The 21,406-nt window shown below is 49.5% G+C and overlaps 1 protein-coding gene across 5 annotated transcripts in view; it reads left to right on the plus strand.

Moving 5' to 3' along the window:
- The window catches only part of B4GALNT3 (beta-1,4-N-acetyl-galactosaminyltransferase 3), an 88,858-nt gene that overhangs the window by 41,194 nt on the left and 26,258 nt on the right, over positions 1-21,406 (plus strand). Inside the window, exon 1 of one of the 5 annotated variants that reach the window (XM_084956973.1) lies at positions 19,682-20,096. The exons of the other annotated variants lie outside the window; for them this stretch is intronic. The gene's annotated coding sequence lies outside the window, so the exon portion shown is untranslated. Of the gene's footprint in view, positions 1-19,681; positions 20,097-21,406 lie in introns of those variants that run through there. 5 annotated transcript variants of the gene reach the window in all.

Raw genomic sequence — 21,406 nt, forward strand, 5'->3', positions numbered from 1 at the left:
TCGCCTGTTTAACTGAGGTTTGGATCTCTGCAGATGTCCCTTAGAATATCATCACCTCTGATCGGCCTTAAACACTCACTGCTCCCCCAAGCCCTATTTCACCACTTTAGCCTGGCTTCTTCCCTCTGACCTCTCTTTTACAGAGGCCCCTATAGCAGAGCTCCAGGGCTGTCCTTCCCCCACCCAGGCCAAGGATTACAAACATCCTCCTTTAAGGACTGACCTTCTCTGGCTTGGGACTTGAACCAAAGTAAGGGAAGAAATAGCCTCTTTGTCTCCTTCCACAAAGCCCCCAGCAGTCTTCCCACACTGCAAAATATAATAAGGCATTTCTCAGAAAGGAGTGGGAAGCCGACGTCCTCTCCTCCCTGCAGCCCCAGGAGGCCGACAGAAGAGTGTGTGACCCCTGCCCAGCAGGAGGTGCCAGGCTCCGGGAGCCCCACCGCTGGGGAAGGTGGAGACCATACTGGTTTTTCTTACCTGACTGGGAATCTCTGCCAGGTCCCAGCTGGCCTTTGAGGCAGACACGCTTCCAGGATACCGCCTTCCTCATCCAGTCCTTCACTGATGATGGAAGCTTGTCCTGAGGCTGGTAGGAGCTGAGGACACCTGCCCCTTCTGGGGTCCCATCAATCCGATCCTTTGCTTCCCCCACTTCTAAAACTCAGACCCCATTTAGATGTGGCTGGGTGGGCCCAGGGAGTGAAAGCTGACAGCCAGGAAGTACTTAGCAAAGTGCAGTTGCTTCCTGATGAATAAGCATTAGAGGGTGGCCTGGGGCCACTGTGTTTTAGGAAACTGCACTGAGAGGACACGGCTCTGGCAGGAAGCAGCCTGAATCGGGGGAGGGGAGCCTTCCTGGGGGATTTGGATGCTACAGAAAGCCTGATACAGAACAGGAGAAAAAAATAGCAATTTTGCTCTCAGGAGTCATTATTCTCCCAAATGCTGGTTTCATTGAGCCAAATCAGGTCTCAGCTCCTGTTTGCTGGGACCTATTTTAAGAGAGTCTTATAAATGTACAAAGGCGGAAACGCCTGGACTGGGGATGGCAAGAGGCTGTGGTTCCACCCCAGGACAGACTCTGATTCAAATCACACCTCCCTCCTTGGTTCCCAGCTGTCCGAGGCTTGCCTCTGAGTTGAAGTTTGGAGGGAGGGGTCGAGCAGAGCAGAACTGTGGTCTCCAAGATGTGTGTCCTCAACCTGCAGGGCAGAGAAGGGTGCCTCGGGGTGTGGTGGTGGGAGCCCCTGTGTCATCCTGAGGATGGAGACCTGGTGGCTGTTGCTCCCTCCAGGACCTGGTGGATTCTATTGGTGTTTCTGGCACTGAGCAGTCCCAAGTCTTAGAGCCTGGAGAGATAAACCAGACCCTGCCCTTTGTTTCCCAGACTCCGCTTGCTTCAGGAGGTGGCTTCGCGACCTCCCTACTGCGTCCAAGGCAAGCTCATTTTTACAGGGATGGAGAAGACAGGGTATTGAGTGTCCTGGATGGTGTGAAGCTGTGGCAGCAAAGGGCAGACAAGAGGGTGCTACACACCTTCCTGGAAGTTTTGCACAAGGATAAGTTTTTGGAGAACAAGGAATTCTACCTGCATTTGCCCAGATGCTGAGCTGGTTGCCTGCTGGCTTTGTAAGTAATGGGGCTAAGGCTATTGTGTCAGCGCTGAGGGATCCGTGTGGGCTTCCCTGGGGGTGAGGAAGCACGGTGAGGAGGGGTGGCGACTCCTGCAGATCCTCAGGTTTCCTCCTGTGATCTGAGAAACGCTTTGTGGGAGGTGGGGTGGGCGGGGAGGGGGGGGGGTCTGGTGGGGAGAGTCTGGGCTAAGAGGGAAACAGGCCCTTTCAAGTGCAAGCCAGACTCTTTTGTGAGCTGTTTACCCACCTCCTGCCCAAGGGTGCAGCGTGAGTCATTTAATCTAATTGGCTTAATAAGTAAACGATCTGGGTACAAAGAGGAGGGGGTTGGATCTGGGGGGTGGGTAGTGCTGTCTACTAATCCGACCCGGCAGCTTTGAAAAGAAACCTGTTGCTTGCTCTCTAGGGATGAGGATCATTGAACGGAGGGTGGAGATGCTTGGGGAAGAGGGAAGGGCAGGAGCCCCAGATGTTGAGCCCCAGAAAGAGAAGTCGAGGCCATGTGGGCGTATTTGCTCATTAAAGTATACAATTCAGTGGTTTTAGTGTATTCATGAGATTGTGCATTCATCAGCACTCTCTAATTCCAGAACATTTAAATCATTTTCAAAAGAAACCCAGTACCTATCTCGCAGTCACTCCCTCTCCACCTCACCCCAGCCCTGGCAACCTGTCATCTACTTTCTGTCTCAATGCATTTGCTTCTTCTGGACATTTCATAGAAACGGGATCGGACAATACGTGGCCTTTTGTGTCTGGCTTTTATCATGTTTTCAGGACTCATCCATGTTGTAGTGTGGACTAGCATTTCATCTCTTTTTGTTGCTGAATAATAATTCATAATGTGGATAACTACTGCATTTGGTTTATCCATTCATCATTATTGATGGACTTCTGGGTTGTTTCCACTTTTAGGCTTTTTTTTTTTTTTTTTAGTTTTAATATATTGAATAAGAATAATGGAAATCAAAGCAGAAGGAAACTTTTAAGATTGTGATCACCTTGTTTTACACGTTTTTATTTCATTTTGGAGAACATATACCTAAAATGATTCAGCGCAAAAAAAGAAACTAAAGCTTTTCTGGATGATGTGTTGGTAATCGGCAGTTACAGTTTTAAAGGAGTAAGAAATGTGGTTAATTGGCATAATGTGAAGACAGATGCTTTGTGTTTTCAAACATCTTACTAGCTCTTCCCTGTTGAGCTCCCATTTTAACCTAACGTGTATGCAGAAGTTCATATTTTGAAAATGTTTATAGTCATCACTTTTCAGCTATGGTGAACAGTGCAGCTATGATGTTTTCGTTTCTCCTGGGTGTACACCAATGAGTAGAGCTGCGGCATCTGTGTTTAAACTTTTGAGGACTGCCAGACTGTCTTCCACAGTGGCCGTGTATGAGGATTTTGATTTCTTCCACTAGCATTTGTTGTTGCCTGTCTTTGAGGATAGCTCTCCCAGGGGGTGTGAGGTGACTGTACTTGCTTTAAAATAATTTCTGTCTTCTCTTGCCAGGTCAGGTAGGTCATCATTGTCAACTGCATTTCACTCATAGATCAACTGTCCCAAGCAGGACAGAAATGCTCTAGGTGACGGAGGTGGGTTGTATGACATGAACAGCAGCATTTGTGAACAGATGAAAAGATGTCCATGATACTATCATTGAGGGGAAAAAGGCAAGTTGCAGGATAACGATATAGTATAAGCCCATCTGTGATTTAAAAATACATACTCCCATCACATTGGCACAAATTTTCAAGATTAATATCTGGTGCTGACAAAGTTGCCTGGAAATACTCTTAAATAATGCTGGTGACAATGTGGATTGTTTTCAAACCATTTTGAAAAGTAATGTGTCAGTTACTAAAATTTTAAAAATATATTGCACCTCACAGTCTCACTTATCTGTATAAATTACAGCAGCCGTTCATTCTGGAAGCATCATTTGGAAACAACTGAATGTCTGTCAGAAGGAAAATAGTCTGTTAAACTGAGCTACAGCCTCACCTTGAAATATGATTGCAGCTATTTAAAAAAAAAAAGTGGCCCTTTTTCTAGGGCCACCTCCACGGCACATGGAGGTTCCCAGGCTAGGGGTCTAATTGGAGCTGTTGCGCCAGCCTACACCACAGCCACAGCAACACAGGATCTGAGCCACGTCTGCGACCTACACCACAGCTCATGGCAATGCTGGATCCTTAACCCGCTGAGTGAGGCCAGGGATTGAACCCGAAACCTCATGGTTCCCAGTGGGATTCGTTAACCACTGCGCCACGATGGGAACTCCAGGCTTATGTTTTAACCTAGAGAAATGTCCACAATGTGAGTGAGGAAAGCAAGATCCAGAGTATTGTATATATAATACGAACCTATCTTTTAACACAAAAAAACTTAGAATTCTATTAATGTGTGAGCAAGTACAAAGGAATGAAAGTTTGTCTGTTTTATTTATTTTTTTGTCTTTAGGGCCGCACCCTTGGCATATGGAAGTTCCCAGGCTAAGGGTCAAATTGGAGCTACAGCCACTGGTCTACGCCACAGCCACAGCAATGCCAGATCCAGCCACATCTACAACCTACACCGCAGCTCACACAATGCCAGATCCTTAACCCACTGGGTAGGCCAGGGATCGAACCTGCATCCTCATGGATACCAGTTGGGTTCTTAACCTGCTGAGCCACAACAGGAACTTCTGTCTAACTGTTAACATTCACTGTTTTGAGGAGAGAGTGAAGGAATGGAGATTCTCTCTCTCTCTCTCTCTCTCTCTCGTCTTTTGTCTTTTTAGGGGTGCATCCGCAGCATATGGAGGTTCCCAGGCTACGGGTCTAATCGGAGCTGTAGCAGCCGGCCTACACCACAGCCACAGCAATGCCAGATCCTTAACCCACTGAGCAAGGCCAGGGATCGAATCTGTGTCCTCATGGTTCCTAGTCAGATTCACTTGTGCTGCGAGGAACAAGGTAGGGCTTATGGTGCTGACCCACCATGCAGTTGAAAATCCGAGTGTAACGTATAGCCAGCCCTCCGTATCTGCAGTCTCTCCATTCCTGTGGTTCCTCTATATCCAGCTTCACATCTTGTGTAGTACTGTAGTATTCAACCACAGATCGTGTAGTGCTGCAGTATGTACTATTGACAGACATCAAATGTAAGTGGATCCACACAGCTCAAACCCACACAGTTCAAGGGTCAACGGTATCTCTCTGTGGTTCACTGGTTGTTAAGACCAATTGGTGTTTTTAGGAAACAAAAGGAACCATGCATAGGAAGAGTTTGTAGTCAAAGTAGAATAGTGGGTAAGAGAAGATGCAGGCACCAGAGACCTTGGGTTCAAGTCCTGACTCTGCCACTTACCAGCTGTGTGGCTTTGGCAAGTTACTTAACCTCTCTGAGTTTTGATGTCCTCATCTGTAAAATAAAGATAATGAGAGTACCTACCTCAAAGGGTTTAATGAGAATTAAATGAGATGATATTTATAAAATGTTTGGCACACTGTATGGTACATAGTAAAGACTAAATGTATTAATGCTTATTATTCCCGGTATTATCTCCAGTATTATTGAGAACTTACTATATGCCACTCAGGTTTGATCCTTGTAACCAGGAACCCTGTACAGTAGGTCATACTGAGAGCATGACTTTAGGGAAGGAAACCAAGGCTTAGAGATTGAGATCCTGTGGCCAGATACCCTGGCACCTGACTCTGGAGCTCTTCCTCTCAACCAATGACGTCATTTCCTCAACAGGTGCCTATTATGTGCACACAGTAGGTATGGGGAGAAGATAGATTTTATACACATGCATACATACTGTGTCAGGTGATAATAAGTGCTATTTAGAAGAATAATGCAGAGTGAGAGAGGGATGATGGCAGAGAGCTGGTGGGTGGATGACTGGGAAAGGGGAATGTCTGAGGATGTGCAAGAACCCAAGGCACCCCATGCCTGGCTGTGGGAGGACCAGCTAGGAGACCATCATAGCTGGAGTGCAGGAGACTAGACTGAGGCAGAGATTTAATCCTAAAGACATCATTAGTTAGTGGCTGTATCATCTGAAACTCTTTTGTTAGTGAAAGTGGGTGCTGATAATAGCACTGCCAGGACAAACTGTAAACTGGACCTGCTCCCAGCCAGCCTTGCTCACAGGGTCCAGAGGCCCTTGGGTTGTATTCTGAGTGAGTTGGGAAGGAGGTTGACATGGCCTGCATTTTAGTGGGGTCACTTCAACTTGTGGACTGCAGGGTGTGAGAGTGGAAACATGGAGATCAGATGAGAACCAGAGGCCAGGACGAGGTGGAGGGACGGGAGGAGTCAGGAGTCAGATTTGGGGTAACTTTTGAAGGTAAAGATGACAGCACTTGCTGATGGATTGGATGTGGGGGGAAGAATCTAGAATGATTCAAAAATTTCTGACCTGGGCATTTGGAAGGCTGGAGTTGCCATTACTGAAATGGGGAGGGGTGGGTTTGACAGGAAAATCAAGAGTTTAATCTTAGGCCTGTCAAGTTCGAAATGCTGCTGGGATCTCCACGCGGGGGAGGGAGTGGACGTATGCATATACAAACGTGGATTTCAGGGGGCGGCCAGGGAGCAGCTAGGGAGTCATCAACATGTGGCTGGGATTCCAGAGAACCAGGTGAGATTATAGGGTAGGCGTATAGATGGGAAAGAGAAATGGTCCAGATGCCCCCAGCCGCGGCTAGGTGGTCCAGTTGTGAAGGCCAGAGCAAGGAGGAGGACTAGCTGGAGGACTGCACCATGGCCTATAGGGAGAGCAGTGGGGCTCACAGGGCTCGTGGCTTTCTGCTTGGTAAACACCTGCTCTCTGCCACTGGGGGAGGGTGGTGTTCAGAGGCTGCTTGCATTTTAGTAAAAAGTGCCTGTGTTCCAGGCAGGGAACCAAAGCAGGTGCCTGGGTGGGGCTTGGAGAAAACAAATGGAAACAACCCAGGTTGCCCCTTCAGGGCTGCGACTTCCATTCCCAGGCCCAGCAGCTCCACCTGCCTCCCAGGTCACCTGCTCTGGGCCACGAAGTCTTTCCAGACCACCAGAATCCTCCTAATTCCTGGGAACTTGGGCACCAGGTCATGTCCCTGAGCCCGCCCTGTGTGTGTGAAGCAGAGCTGTGTCCTGGGACACAGGCGGATCAGCCCTGTGCGTGAGCAGCCTTGCGGCACTGGCCGTGGCTTCTCCTTGCTGACCTGGGCTGGGCCTGCCAGCTCCGTTTCCTCCCTGTCCGTGGGGCTGCAGCAGTGCTACAACTGTGAACTTTGGAACCAAACAGGACTAGTTTGAATCTTGAGCAAATCATGTCAACTCTTTAAACCTCAGTTTTATTATTGGAGGAATGGTGAAAGAAATATTTACAGGGTTAGTGAACGTTGGAAATTAACGAACGAAAAGTGCCTGGCAGAGTAAACAATCAGGAAGTGAAATAGCAGCTGGTACCCCGTCTGCAGGAAGCAAATATTGGTTTAATTCATTCACAGACTTAATTAACCCTTCCAAGTGAATGATGGGAGGTGGTGAGGTGAGTCAGCTGAGGTCCTAAGAGGTTAAGGAACTTGCCAGAGGTCACAAGAAGTGATAGGGCTGGAATTTGATTCCAGATTTGGCTCCCAAACTGGCTCTCAATATGGAGCCAGGCAGAGAGGCTACGTGTACAGACTAGATGCTCAATAAATCCAGGTAATTGACTACCGTGTGGCTTCCATTTTAATTACATGAGTCTCTTTTTTTTTACAGCTTCCTTCCCACTATGAGCCATTTAGGGCAGCCACTGCAGCTCTAACAAGCCAATCCAAGAAGCCAAATCAAAATAAATAACAGACTGTGCCTTCTTTGTGAGAAGCCTGCGTCTGTTTTTGAGTGGTGGTGAGCTCCAGGGAAGCCTAGAGCAGTGCTCAGCCCACTCGAGGGAATATTTGTATCTTATTCTTCAAATTGCCCACAACAGGCTCTTTGAAAGACAGAAAACATATTCCCCTAAGACCTGGGATGCTGAACAGTTAATAGGTTCCCAAGGGTTTTCTGTATTACTAGGATACCGACCGATATCATGGGTCATTAAATATCAAAGTTGATGTTCAGGAAGCCAAAAAATAATCTAAGTTCTCTGTGCCTCACTTGTCTTCATAAGCACCCCAAGTAGGAGAACGTTCCAGAAACCATTTAGGTATCACGCAGGTGAAATGAGAGTCTCAGGGACTGAAAGGTTGAGATTCAAGCTGTGAGCAGCATGCGGCTCAGAGGTCATGGGTCTCCCTCTTCCCATCTTTGGAGCTTTCTTGTAGCCCTGGCTCCTTCTCCAGAGCACTCTCTCATTTTCTGGGAAAGAATCAGCGCCATCTATCTGATTTCAGGCACAATTCCTTGGGTTCCTCTTTGGTTCCCATCTGACTTTGTTGATTTGTTGGCTGGCTGGGGTTCTTTAAGGCAAACTGGGGAGTTCCCTGGCAGTTCAGTGGGTTAAGGATCTGGCATTGTCACTCAGTGGCTTGGATCATTGCTGTGCTGTGGGTTTGATCCCTGGCCTGGAACTTCTGCATGCCATGGGCACTATCAAAAAAAAAAAAAAAAAAAAAAAAAAAAAAAAAAAAAAAGAGGGGGAGAAAAAAAAAAGACAAACTGTGCATATGGGTTCAGGTTGAGTGCCATACTCTTAGCTCAGGCTCCTGCAGAAAATCGGTAGCCTGGAGCCACTCGCTCAGCGCAGTGCTCTTGATCACTCTGGGGACGCTTACCCTGAATGTTCTTTGATTTGCCAGGGGAGCCACTTTCCCATTCTTGGCTTTCCACCCCCTCCACATGTCTTCAATGCTGGGGAGTTTCAAACTCTGTCTGACCTCACAGTGATTCTTTGCTGCCCCCACTTCTGTGTGTGGTTGCGCCAGCTGCCCCTTCTTGTCCAGCATGGCCTGTGGCTCAGGAGAAGAGTGATGGGGAAATGTCAGGGCGTGGGGCCGAGGGGCATGGCCTGGAGAGAGGGTCTTGGGAGAAATTTTTATCTTCTTAAGGTCTTTGTGCATCTTGGGCCAGCATTCCTGTTAAGCTGGCTCCAAACAGCCTGGATAGAGATGTGTAGATGGGTCCTGTCTGATCACTTCACCACTGAAGTTAGCAAAGTTGGTGAGGTTAAGACAATAGAGATCTGTGGAACCAATACTTTAGTGTCAAATAAACAATGTGACAATTTGGCCTGGGTTTCCAGTAAAGATCAACTTTCCAGACATGCTATTATTGCCTTGGTCAGACCACATAAGCTGACTTTGGGTTCAGAAAATACGGTCACTGACACATCAACTAACCAGTTGACTTAATCAGATTTTCACTTTTCTATCTATTGCACTTTTCCCTTTAGACATAGTGTCGGTGTTTTGACCGTTTGGGATATAAAAAACATATACTGGAGTTCCCATTGTGGCTCAGCAGGTTAAGAACCTGACTAGTCATCCATGAAGATGCGGGTTCGATCCCTGGTCTCACTGGGTTAAGGATCTGGTGTTGCCTCGAGCTGCAGCATAGGTCACAGGCTCGGCTCTAATCTGGTGTTGCTGTGGCAAAGGCCGGCAGCTGCAGGTCCATTTCCACCCTAACTCCAGGAACTTTCATGTGCCTCAAGTGCAGCCATAAAAAGTAAAAAACAAAAACACACAGTCCCCAAAAACGTATACCAATAGTTCAGTCAGCCATCCTAGAGATCAGCATTTCATTGCTTTTGTGAAAGCAGGAGTCCCTGATTATCTTGTGGTATTTAGCTCAGTACCATCAGAGCTAACAGATATTTTAACAATTACACTGCAGTCCAATGAGCAGAGTCTTATTTGTGAAGGTAGAAAATATTAATATCAACCAAGCGACCATTGGTACTACTGCTTGGCTTCTTTCCCACCATGTCTAAATTCCTCCTTATTCTCAAGTATACTTACATTTATTCATTTATTTTAAAAAGTGGTTGTTGGAGTTCCCTGGTGGGTTAGTGGGTTAAGGATCTGGCATTTTCACTGCTGTGACTCTGGTCACTGCTGTGGCTTGGGTTTGATCCCTGGCCTGGGAACTTCTGTGTGCTGAAAGTTTAGCAAAAAAAAAAAAAAAAAGTGTTTTGAACATTGTGTTTCTCTGTGAGTCTGGAAGTTACTTTTCCTGAGGATGTTCTAAGTAATCAACTCTCCCATCTCCCACATAGCTTTTTTTTTTTTGGCCACACCTGAGGCATATGGAAGTTCCCAGGCCAAAGATCGAATTTGAGCTGCAGCTGCAACCTATGTATGCCACAGCCATAGTGACACTGGATCCTTACCTCTTTCACCACAACAGGACCTCCTTTTTTTTTTTTTTTTTTCCCCCCCACATATTCTGTAAAGTCTTTTTATTCTTATGGAACCAACTCCATGTGTCTGTGTATTACGTGCTTTCAGTTCTGTGTTTCATGTATCCCTGTTTAAAAAAATATGACTCTAAGACAAGTCCCATTTTGTTTTAGGAATAATGGTCAATTATTAGGTTATTTTCACGTGGAAGATTCAGAAAATCCCCATTAGACTGCTCCCTCCCTCCACCTATTCTAGTGGAACTGCAGGTCCCCCCCACAGCCCAAAGCACCCCCCTTTGCCACCACTGGGACACCTGGCCCAAGCTGAGGCCACTCAGACTCCTTCCTGAGAATCTAAATTCTGAGCAGATACAAAGGTGTTTGGAGCCTCGTTGGCTGGCTGTTGAGGTTTCCACCGCTGTCCTTGCTCTCGGCCTTTCTGGAGCCTGGTTGTGTGGTTCTCCATGATTCTGTGAGCCACTCTGTCACCTTTCAGCTTTCATCTAAATTAGGAAGGAAGACAGGCAGGCAGGCCCCTGGTGCTGATGGGAATGAACTATCTTTAGTGACATACTGGTTTTTCCAGTCCTTGATTTTGGCTCCCACCCTCTTACTGCTGTGGTCACTGCTACACGTTACTGGTATGCAGCTTGCAGCACACACGACTCACCATGGGAGCACAAGACATCCACAGTGGCCTCTACCTCGCTGTCCTGTGTCGACATGGTAGCAACGCCAGCTTGCTCTGGAAGGGTCTCAGTGCTCACCCTAAGTTCACTACCTGTCTCCCTGAGGATGAGTAAGCAGTAGCATGTATGTGGACTGGTGTTTCTAAGGGCCCAGGTAACTTAATCTCTCTCTGAAGCCCAGATGTGTTGAAAGTGCTTCTTCGAGGCCATCCCTGGGCCCACTGGGAAGCTCTGCCCTCCCCTCTAACTTGTGGGCTGGGAAGCTCCCTGTTCCCACCCACTGTCCCCAGACTTCCTGAAATCTCTGGTGAATGAGGTTTCTACCATCTCTCTACCAGGAGGATGGCAGCCTGGCCCCTGTTGGCCTAGCTCTGAAAGAATGGACAGCATTCTTAGTGGTTTGAAAAAGAGTGCCTTACCCAAAGAAAGCGGGCATTTGAACAGACATGCCTGTCCATGTTCATAGCAGTATTGCTCACAGTAGCCACAGACCCAAATGTCCCTCAGCAGGTGAGTGGAGAGACAGTGTGACACATCCATGTGATGGGGTGCTATGCAGCCTTAAAAAAGAAGGGGAGTTCCTGTTGTGGCTCAGCGGTAACAAACCCAACTAGTATCTGTGAGGACATGGGTTCAGTTCCCCTGGACTTGCTCCACGGGTTAAGTATCTGACTTTGCCACGAGTTGTGGTGTAGGTCACAGACACAGCTCAGATTCCGTGTGGCTGTGGCTGTGGTGTAGGTCAGCAGCTATAGCTCCGATTCAACCTCTAGCCTGGGAACTTCCATATGCCGTGGGTGTAGCCCTAAAAAGACCAAAAAAAAAAAAAGGGGGGGGTGGGAGAGGAATTTCTGGAGTTCCCTTATGGCTCAGCAGGTTAAGGATCCAGTGTTGTCACTGCTGTGGCTCTGGTTACAGCTGTGGTACAGGTTTAATCCCCGGCCCTGAACTTCCACAAGCCACCGGTGCAGGCCACACCCCCCCCCAAAAAGGAAGAAAATTCTGTCAATGCTGCCACAAGGATGAATTTTGAAAACATTAAGTGAAAGAAGCTGGACACAAAGCCCAGAATAGTGCATGATCCACTTGCATGAAGTATCTAGCAGTCAGATTCATATTCCAGCTGACCTGTGTGGTGGGAATGTGATAACAGGACCTACCTCCTGCCAGCGTGGTACTAATTTTCAACCATCTCATAGACTGGGTTCAGCAGAGTCTCCCCAGCCAGGCTCTCTGTACCCACTGCACCCAGGTGAGCATGGTGCTGTGATGTTCTGAGCCTTGGACCCAGGATCGAAGGCCTAGGCACTAGCATGGCCTTAACCCTGCCTCCCCTTTGATGTTAGCCAAGTCCCTTGACCTACATGTAGGTCTCTCTGTCTCCATCAGCAAAGTGGACACGACTTTGTAGGTTTGGGATGAAAATATATGAAAGAGCTCTGGTGTGGACACATTGGATGGATGGATAGTGGTGGGATAGTGACTCAGGAATGGGGCTAACACCAGCCTCCACCCCGGCAGCGACCTCACCCGTGAGCATCCATTAGCATGACGTCCTGGGGCAGGAGGGAAGCAGTCCCCAGGTCCTTGGCTGGAGACCAGAGCAACTGCCAGGCAAGCCCCCCGTCCTCTCTTCACCCTCCCCTCGCAGCACGGGTTACGGCAACCTCAGCTGGCTTTGCAGTCACCTCCACCAGACCTCCCAGACTAGCAGCTGGCAGCCCTTCAGATCAGTTCATCCATCTTCCTTGCTCTCAAGGCTGATGCAAAAGAGAGAAGCCTTCAACAAGATGCTTGAAAGAGTACATTGTTCCAAAAGGAGAGAATAGGGGAGGGAGGCCTGGGGGGGTGATGGCTCCTGGTTCCAAACCTGGTCTCTGTGTGGCCCTAGAAAACATTCTTGGCCTGGGGCTCCTCTCTCTTCCTGCTTTCTTTGGATTCCATTGTTGTTGTTGTTGTTTTTCCCACTCAACAAATAAAAGTGATCTGTATTAGATGCTAGTTAAGAAATAGTTTTAAAAAGTGAGTCAGGTGACCTGGGTTTGAAAGTTCCAGCTCTATTCCTAGAGGTTGGGAGATCTTGGGCAGATTGTACCCTCCTAACTGCCCAGGCCTCAGTTTTCTCACCTGTAAAGTGGGGAGACTGTTAACACCTTCCTGAAAAGATTGCTCTGAGGATTAAAGAGACAATGCATGCAAGTGCTTAGCACACCAGCGGGGCCAGGGAGTGGGTGTTAGGTGTCTTGGTTATCCTATTACTCACACAGCATACTAGCTTGCTGGGCTGGGTGGCTTCATGTGGCGGGAGGGCTTGGTAAACAATTCTACTCCCCCCAGCTCTCCTCTGGCATTTCACTCTGGTCCCTCCATGGTTTTCATAGTTAACCTCGCTCTCTCATATTTCCCACTTCTCCCCTCCGTGTCTCTCTTGAGCTGGCCGGATGACACTCTCCCCTTTTGTAAAGTCACATTCCCCAAGCTCTGCTTTCCCCTCCCCCAGTCTTTTTTCCAGTGTTCAGTTTTTCCTTCTGGTTCCCGCTCTTCCTATGGCACCCTGAAGATCCTCCAAGAGCTCTAACTATGGAAAGTATCCCTTCCACCCCTGCCAGTTGGGAAAGAGAGTTCCAGGCCTCCACTGTGCTCTCCTTCCAGCTGAAAAGAAGTGGGGGAAAGAGCATGGGCTTTTGACGAACTGCTAGGCTGTTGTCCACTGTGGCTCCCAACCCTCAGAGCTCCGTGGGCAGCGTCAGGTCTTCAGGTGGGTCCTGGTGACCTTTCTGCGGGAATGACTCCAGGACCATCTTTCAGAACCAGGTTTTCTTCTGGGATCCTGGAGACCAGAAAATGTTTGCAGAGTGCTTTGTCTGGGGCTCTGGAACACCGCTGCAGCATCACACCATCAGCACCTGGGGAGCTCTGCTGCTTGATGTGTGTCTGCCTGGCTTGTGCACTTTGCATTGGGCATGACAAGATTCCAGGGCAGTGGTCTCTTCATTTACCACCACATCCACCCAAGGGCACCAGGCATGGATGGAGCTGGATGGAGCTGAATGTCTCAGTGTGTATCATCCTCTCCATCACAGCAGTTCGCAGAGCTCTAAGTATACAACAGGTGCTCAGTAAATGCCTGGGGATGGGTTGGTTCATTGATTCATGCATTCACTCTTCCCTTGCCCACCACTAAACTTGCTCTCAGAAAGGATGTCCTGCTCCTTCTCCTCGTGCAGAAGCTCATCTGGCTCCTCGTCCAGAAAGTTGATGGGACAAGACAGTCTGGTCTGAGGGTCCTGAGACACGAGGGGCACTCATTCAGGCCACCAGAGGATGAAAGTGCTTCTCCAGTGGGCTGCACCAGTTTTAGAAGTCCTGGACACTGTTCCCTCTAGATTTTCCTGAAGCCATCCCATTTCATCAAGGGCCTTCCTCAGAATTCCCCGTGGACAGAACCTAATGGCCGTGACTTCTTTTGTGATGCTGACTGGTCCGTAGGGCCTTGAACATTGTGGCTTTGCCCTTCTTTGTCATGATGATGGTGATGACACATCCAGGAGGTGCCTTGGGACCTGGCCAGACCTTCTGGGGCCTCTGCAGATCAGTCCATGGCTTGCTGAGTGGAGGGTCGCTGAGCGGGGCTGTGCCCAGGCAGACCTGCACTCCCGGAGCAGTGGCAGCAGAGGAGAAAGGCTGCTGCTTCTCCCCACCACCCCCTGCCTCATCTACCTCCTTAGTTTGATGCGTGGGTCTGGGTGCTCAGGTGAGCAGGACCCCTGGGCAGCAGGGTTGAGGTATACAAGCACAGCCTGGTGCTGCTATGATGCCCACTTTTGGGCCCCCTTAGGCAGCACCCAGCTGGGTAGGGGCACAGTCCCTTGCGTCTCACAGGCAGCCTCGGCCCTGTAGTAGCCACAGCCCCCAGCAGCCCAGGGGCCAGCTGGGCAGGGAGCTGGGGGCAGCTGGCTGCTTTGTTTTTTGAGTAGTAGCAGCCTAGGGGCTTGGGAGCAGGGGAGGCTCTTCAGGGCCCTTCCTATATCTACTCATCAAATCAAAGAGGGGCTGTGGGGACCTCAGGACCCACCTGTCTCCTGTCCACACTGCCCCTCAGCCCCGCCCTCACACCTGTGTTGCGAGCTGAGCACCTGCCTAGAATCCTCCTCTGGGCCTCGCAGAGGCAGCTGCACAGTTGCCCTTGTGTGGAAAAGAGGCCCAGAGGCCAGGAGGCGGGCCCCAGGCCTTCGTGCAGACCTGTCCGATTTCAGCTGCTTGGGGATGTGCGGGTCTCCACGCTCCCTCTTGCTTTTCTTTGGCTTACGTGGAGAGGTTTACTGGCCAAATGAGAGCAGGTGAGGAACTGGTCTGTGGGGTGTGGCCGTAAGGTAGGTGAGAGGACGTGACTGGGGAGGGATGGGAAGGGGAGGGGTAGGCTGGTGACTCATGGGTGCCTGGCCAGGTAAGAGTGGTAGTGGCGGCGGCCGAGGTGTTCAGTGGAGAGGAATGGGATGACACAGGGTGCAAATCCTGGCCTGTCACTTACTATCTCTGACTTTCAGTGTGATTTTTTCTTCTAAGCCTTGCTTTCCTGTAGGGATGTTGTACTAAAATAAAATCTTCTATTTCATTCACTATAAATTCAAGTATGTGTATTATATATGCTAAGTGTTAAGGTTACATTAAGAATAGTTGCTCTTGCATCATGTTCCCTGGGGTATCACAACTGGAAAGGAAAGGCCATGCCTCTGCTGTTGGAGACTAGTTTGCCGTAGAGGCTCCCTCCCAGGTGACAGTCCCTGACTTTATCCTTGACTCTCTGAGCCACCTCAGGTTTCTGGTGGTGTCCAGGTCTTGCTGGTGTCTGGCCACGGCAGCTTTGCTCTGTGCCCATGTGACTGGCCCTCAGGTGAACTCCAAGGTCAGAGCTGTTCTTGCTTTTTCATCCCAGGACTCAGTGCTGGTTCCTGGACTCTGTGGCGACTCTGTGGCTCCATACCCAGTGTCATGACCTCCCATTCCCTGGACAACTTCGTGTTCCCTAGTGGCGTGAGGGCTTCATCTCTGTTCATCTGCATTTCACCACTTGTTTCTACTGATGCTGGGCTTCTCAGCAAATCATCCACATTCATCCTGGATCTTTAGGTCCTTTCCATCTGTGGCACCTGTTGGACCAGCCCTCCTGGTTCCTTAAACCCTGCCTTCCTACAGCTCCTGGGGGCTCAAGTCTTCCCCTCTTGCAGAGTGCCTTTAATTCAGGAATGCTGCTAGCCCTTTCTAGTGGACCCCTGCCCAGGCTGGAGATAGAGCTTCAGAAATGCCATGTCCTTTGCCCCTGCCTGCTGGATGTCCCCCCCTCCTCTAGCCCCCATGCTTCCACTTCTTTTTCAGGCTTTCCTCTCAGCTCCACCTCTCCTGACACTTCTCAGTAATAGCAACTTTAGCCTTCCAGTGGCCAGGGCAGGAATCTTGGATCATTCCTTTTTTTTTTTTTTTTTTCCCTTTTTAGGGCTGCATTCACGCATATGGAGGTTCCCAGGCTAGGGGTCTAATTGGAGCTACAGCTGCTGGCTTACACCATAGCCAGAGCCACGCTGGATACAAGCCACATCTGCGACCTACACCACAGCTCACGGCAACTTCGGATCCTTAACCCACTGAGTGAGGCCAGGGATCGAACCTGCAACCTCATGGTTCCTCGTCAGATTCGTTTCCGCTGCACCACGACGGGAACTCCTCTTGAATCATTCTTGATTCCTCTCTCCATGTCCAGTGCATTAGCCATACATTCAAAATCTATCTGAGATCTGCCTGAGTGGCCAGGGGCTGCCTTTCTGCCTCGTGTGTCAACATGACCATGTGACATATCAGCAAGAGATATCAGACCAGCGATCAGGAGAAACCAGCGAAAGTTTCAGCTCTGCGGTGTTGTGACTTGTCATGAAATAATGAGCTGTGATGTGTTCCAGGCGCGAAGTCCTTTACATGAATTGTCTTAATCACTGTGCGACCTTAGGCTGATGTCTTCACTTCTCTGTTTCTTTTATCTCTAAAGAAGATGACAGTAGTTCACAGGGAGGTGGTGAGGATTCAGTGAAATAATGTAGTGAGAGTTTTTGAACAAAGAGCACTGAGAGGTCCCACTGTGGTTAATGATCCAGCTTGTCTCTGTGGTGGTTGCAGTTCAATCCTCAGGCCGGCACAGTGGGTTAAGGATCCAGCCTTGCTGCAGCTGAGGCTTAGGTTGCAAACTGCACCTCAGATTCAATCCCTGGCCTGGGAACTTCCACATGTCACAGGGCGGCCAAAAAAAAAAAAAAAAAAAAGGCACCAAGGGTGATATATCTGCCATATTTTCAAAGAGATGATCTTCAGGCCTTTGAAGAGTTCACATTGCACAGATGAGGGATGTTGGCAAAGCTCCGGCTGATGGGGCATGTGATAGCCCAGCTTTGTGAGGGCAGAATGTGAGGCCATGATGGTGCTTTATCTGTCACCTGAGATCAAGGCGTCTGTCTCTTGGCACAAACATGACACCTGTTGCAGGAGAAACAGGCCCTGGCAGCTGGCACTCTGGGAGGAGAGGTCTGGCCAGGAGCAGAGGGCAGGTGACAAGTGTCAGTAGTTAAATCAGCATATTCTTTAGCTCCTTGTGCCCCCATGGGACTAAGCAGGGCTGGGGTATCTGCTGGTAGAGTTTACACAGAGGAAACAAACCAAAGAGGGGGAAAGAGGAAACACCAAGCCCCCCCCCCACCGCCGTCACCCCCTGATGCCCACCGTGTGCTCAGTGAATGTTGTAGTGGGGGGCAGAGAGCACCCTGGGCAGCAAAGAGAGAGTGCTGGCTGTCACCCCCACCACTGTCCCTCTTACCCCACAGTCCGCTTACCTCTCTGCACCGAGAGAGGAGAGATGGCTCCTGGCCGTTTTTGGCTACCAAAATTCTCAAGGGGCTTACATTTTCCGATACCCAAGTCTGCATCCTGAACTCAGATATCGTTGGGGAAAAGAGTGCTAATGGGGTCTGACACACATCGCTGCATCCTCATAGCCTTTCCTGTGGGAGAGGAGCTGGAGGAAGAAACTAGGGCCCGAGAGGTCAAATTACTTGCTCATCAGTCACTGTCCGAAATGGTAGAAATCCAGGTAGATCTTTCTGACCCCAAAGCCCACTGTCCGAAATGGTAGAAATCCAGGTAGATCTTTCTGACCCCAAAGCCTTCTTGTCTTTTCCATACTGTGAAGTCTGCAAAGGGCATTTCCTGCTCCTTACATGGCTAAAGGCTGAGCTGTTGACTGTCCTGCTCCAAGTATGGGAAAGCCATCCAGACTCACTTGTGACCTAGTTAGGTTTGTCTTCTTAGGGCTGCACCCACAGCATATGGAGGTTCCCAGGCTAGGGGTCGAACTGGAGCTGCATCTGCCACCTACCCCACAGCTCACGGCAACACCAGATCCTTAACCCACTGTGAGAGGCCAGGGATCAAACCTGCGTACTCATGGATACTAGTCAGATTTCGTTGCCGCTGAGCCACAGCAGGAATTCTTCATACCCTCTTCTAAAGAGAACTAGAGGAGTTTCCGCCATGGTGCAGTGGAAATAAATCCAACTAGTATCCATGAAGATGCAGATTCGATCCCTAGCCTCACTCAGTGGTCGGGGATCCGGCGTTGCCATGGTGAAGGTCGAAGACATGGCTTGGATCTGGCATTGCTGTGATTGAGGCATAGACCTGCAGCTGTACCTCCGATTTGACCCCTCGCCTGGGAACTTCCATGTGCTGTGAGTGCAGCCCTAAAAAAGCAATAAATAAATAAATAAAAATAAAGAGAACAAGTGCAGGTTAAAGATGACGGGCAGGTATAATTCAGTTCAAACTCCGTGTGGGAAGGAAACTGCCGCATAGAGCTGAGCTCGGTTCCAAAGACAGCAGGGGATTTACAGACAGGCGGGGCAAAGGGTCAGTGGAGGGAAAGGTACCAGCAGAGGCATCAGGGTCTAACAGGATGCTGGCCTCAGGCAGGCAAGGACTTTTACATCAGGGCTGGGAAATGAGGCGCCGGATCAGGTACCAAAGTGGGGGGATCCTGTCAACAGATTTAACAGGATTTTTCCCCCAAACTGGGCTGGGCAGGCCAAGGACAAGTCCTGGTGGAAGAGAGATCCCAGAGGAGCTTGTCCAAAGTTTGGCCAGGGAGAGTCTTCCTTGTCACATCCCAGCAAACCCAGGATGATGCATGCTCAGGACTACGGACAAAGCCCACTGTCCTTGGGTGAGTTGCCTCACCTTCCACGTGACCTCCAGGAGTCAAAGAATTTGGCTGTGGGCATTCCCATTGTGGCTGATCCATAACGAACCCCACTAGATCAGTGAGGACGTGGATTGATCCCTGGTGCTACTCAGTGGGTTAAGGCTGTGGTGTTGCCATGGCTGTGGTGTAGGTCGCAGATGCAGCTCGGATCCTGCATTGCTGTAGCTGTGGTGTAGGCCGGCAGCTGCAGCTCCAATTCAACCCCTAGCCTGGGAACTTCCATATGCCTTGGGTATGGCCCTAAAAAAAGTGGAGGAAAAAAAAAAAAAAAAAAGAATTTGGCTGGAACTGAAAACCTGTCTATGGGAAAGAATGTGCATCTGAGACAGACTGTTACTCTCTTGATGGGGCCAATAGCATTTTTAGTTACTTCCTCACAACTTTGTCTAGAAGTAGATGGTTTCCAGGCACAAAGTCAAGGAAGAGGTGACCCAGTCGTTCTGAGGCAGAAGCAAGGCGGTGCCTGCCCTCCCTTCCTGCAGTGTGACTCACTTGGCCCCCCGGGCCCCTGACCAGCAGCTCCCTGGGCCTGGAAGGGCTGGGCTGCTGCAGTAGCAGTGTCTGAGCTGGGTTAGGGGAGATGGAGCAGCTTTCTCTGAGCTTACACGGAAATGCAGGGTGGGGGCTGTGAACATCCTCTCTTCCTGCCCCACTCTCTTAGCCTCACCTCGCTTCTCCGCTTCTCTGGCCCCAGAACCCCGCTTCCCCAGAACATCCTTCTGCATTGAACTAGTCTGACCTGTTTCTGGCTGCCAGCCGGCCAGCCATGGAAACAGGAGAGACCTTGATGACAGAGGGATAAACCTGCAGAAGTCGCTGTAAACATAACATCAGCGCACCTTTCATCTCTGCACAGAAAACCAGAGGCACAGATGCCCAGGCGAGGCCTCTGCCCCCAGGACTCCTCCAAGTCCATGCCAAACCGCGTCCGCAGGATGAGGACGGGTGAGGAAACTGGCTTGTGAGACAGACAGGCTCTGTTCCGATCCTGGCTTCCAAGCAGCAGACTCTGTGACTTTTAGCCCTGGGCTTCTCTTCCCCATCTGTAAAGTGGGGGTAATCAGACCTGGCCTGGCTGCCAAGATTCTGCCAGGCTCGGATGAGATCATGCCTGTGAGGTGCTGAATAAACACTGAGGGGCCACACAGCACGTAACTGGGTAAGAAAAGCCCCCACGTTCCAAGCCCTTTCCTGGAGTCACTCAAACATGCACTCGGGCAGAGCATGTGGATGTCCACCTTCTGTGGTCTATGCTTGTGGGCTCTGCTCTTTCCCGTGTGTCTGTTTGTCTGGCTGTGTCTCTACGAGTGCTCCGCGGGGGTCCTAGAACGCGCCTAAGCTTCCGGGGCCGCGGTTGGCTCCCAGTGGCCATGATGTCAGTCTAGCTGCTGGGCAGTACCCGCTGCAGCATCCTGGGGCATCTGGATGAAGCTGCAGAGGGCTTCCTGCTCAGCGAGTCTGTCTGAACACCTGGGTTCTAGCCTTAGCCTTTTCACAGCAGTGGTCCCACCTCCTCCGTGGTTTCACTTTCTGTGGCTCCCGCTACCCAAGGTCAACCATGGGGTGAAAATATTAAATGGAGAATTCTAGAAATAAACAATTCATGAGCTTAAAATTGCGCGCTCTTCTGATCAACATGATGCAGTCTCACTTCGTCCCACTCCCTCTTGCCCAGGATGTGAATCATCTGTCTGTCCAGCCATTAGTCACCTAGCAGCTGTCTCTGTTATCAGATGGACTGTCGTGGTGTCATAGTGCCTTTGTCCAGATGACCCTTATTTTACTTAGTATTGTCCCTGAAGTGCAAGAGTTATGATGCTGGCAGTTCACATTTGCCAAAGGGAAGCCCTAAGGTGCTTCTTTTAAGTGAAAGGTGAAACTTGAAAGAAAGAAAAATTGTATGCTAAGGTTGCTAAGATCTATGGCAAGAACAAATCATCTATTTGTGAAATTGTGAAGAAGGAAAAAGAAACTTGTGCTGGTTTTGCTTTGTACCTCAAACTGCCCAAGTTACAGCCACAGCGCTCTATTGAGATGGAAAAGAATTCAATGTACACGATAAAATATTTGGAGAGAGAGACCCATCGTATGGCTTTTATTATAGTATATTGTTAAAAAATCATTTTATTTTATATTTCGTTATGGTTATTACTCTCTCATTGTGCTTCATTTGCAAATTAAACTTAATTATAGGATGTATAGGGAAACGCATAGTTATATACAGGATTCAGTGCTATCTGTGGTTTCAGGCTTCCATGGGGGTCTTGAACCTATCCCCTGCAGACAAGGGGCTGGACAGTGTTTGCTCAGTGAGTTGGATAAGTCACTGACCAGCTGAAGGTCCTTTTTCTTCATCTGAAATGAGGCCTAGATAGTCTTGAAAGCCTCTCCCAGTTCTTGATGGCCTGTGATCTGGCCTAGTGATGTGGACCACTGAGCTCTGATTTTCCCAGCCTCCTTTGCGTGGTT

The sequence above is a fragment of the Sus scrofa genome, chromosome 5, assembly GCF_054392235.1.
Source record: "Sus scrofa isolate SSC_HxYL_T2T_F1_AM1 chromosome 5, Sscrofa_HxYL_maternal_Yorkshire_Landrace_v2.0, whole genome shotgun sequence".
Taxonomy (NCBI): Eukaryota; Metazoa; Chordata; class Mammalia; order Artiodactyla; family Suidae; genus Sus; species Sus scrofa.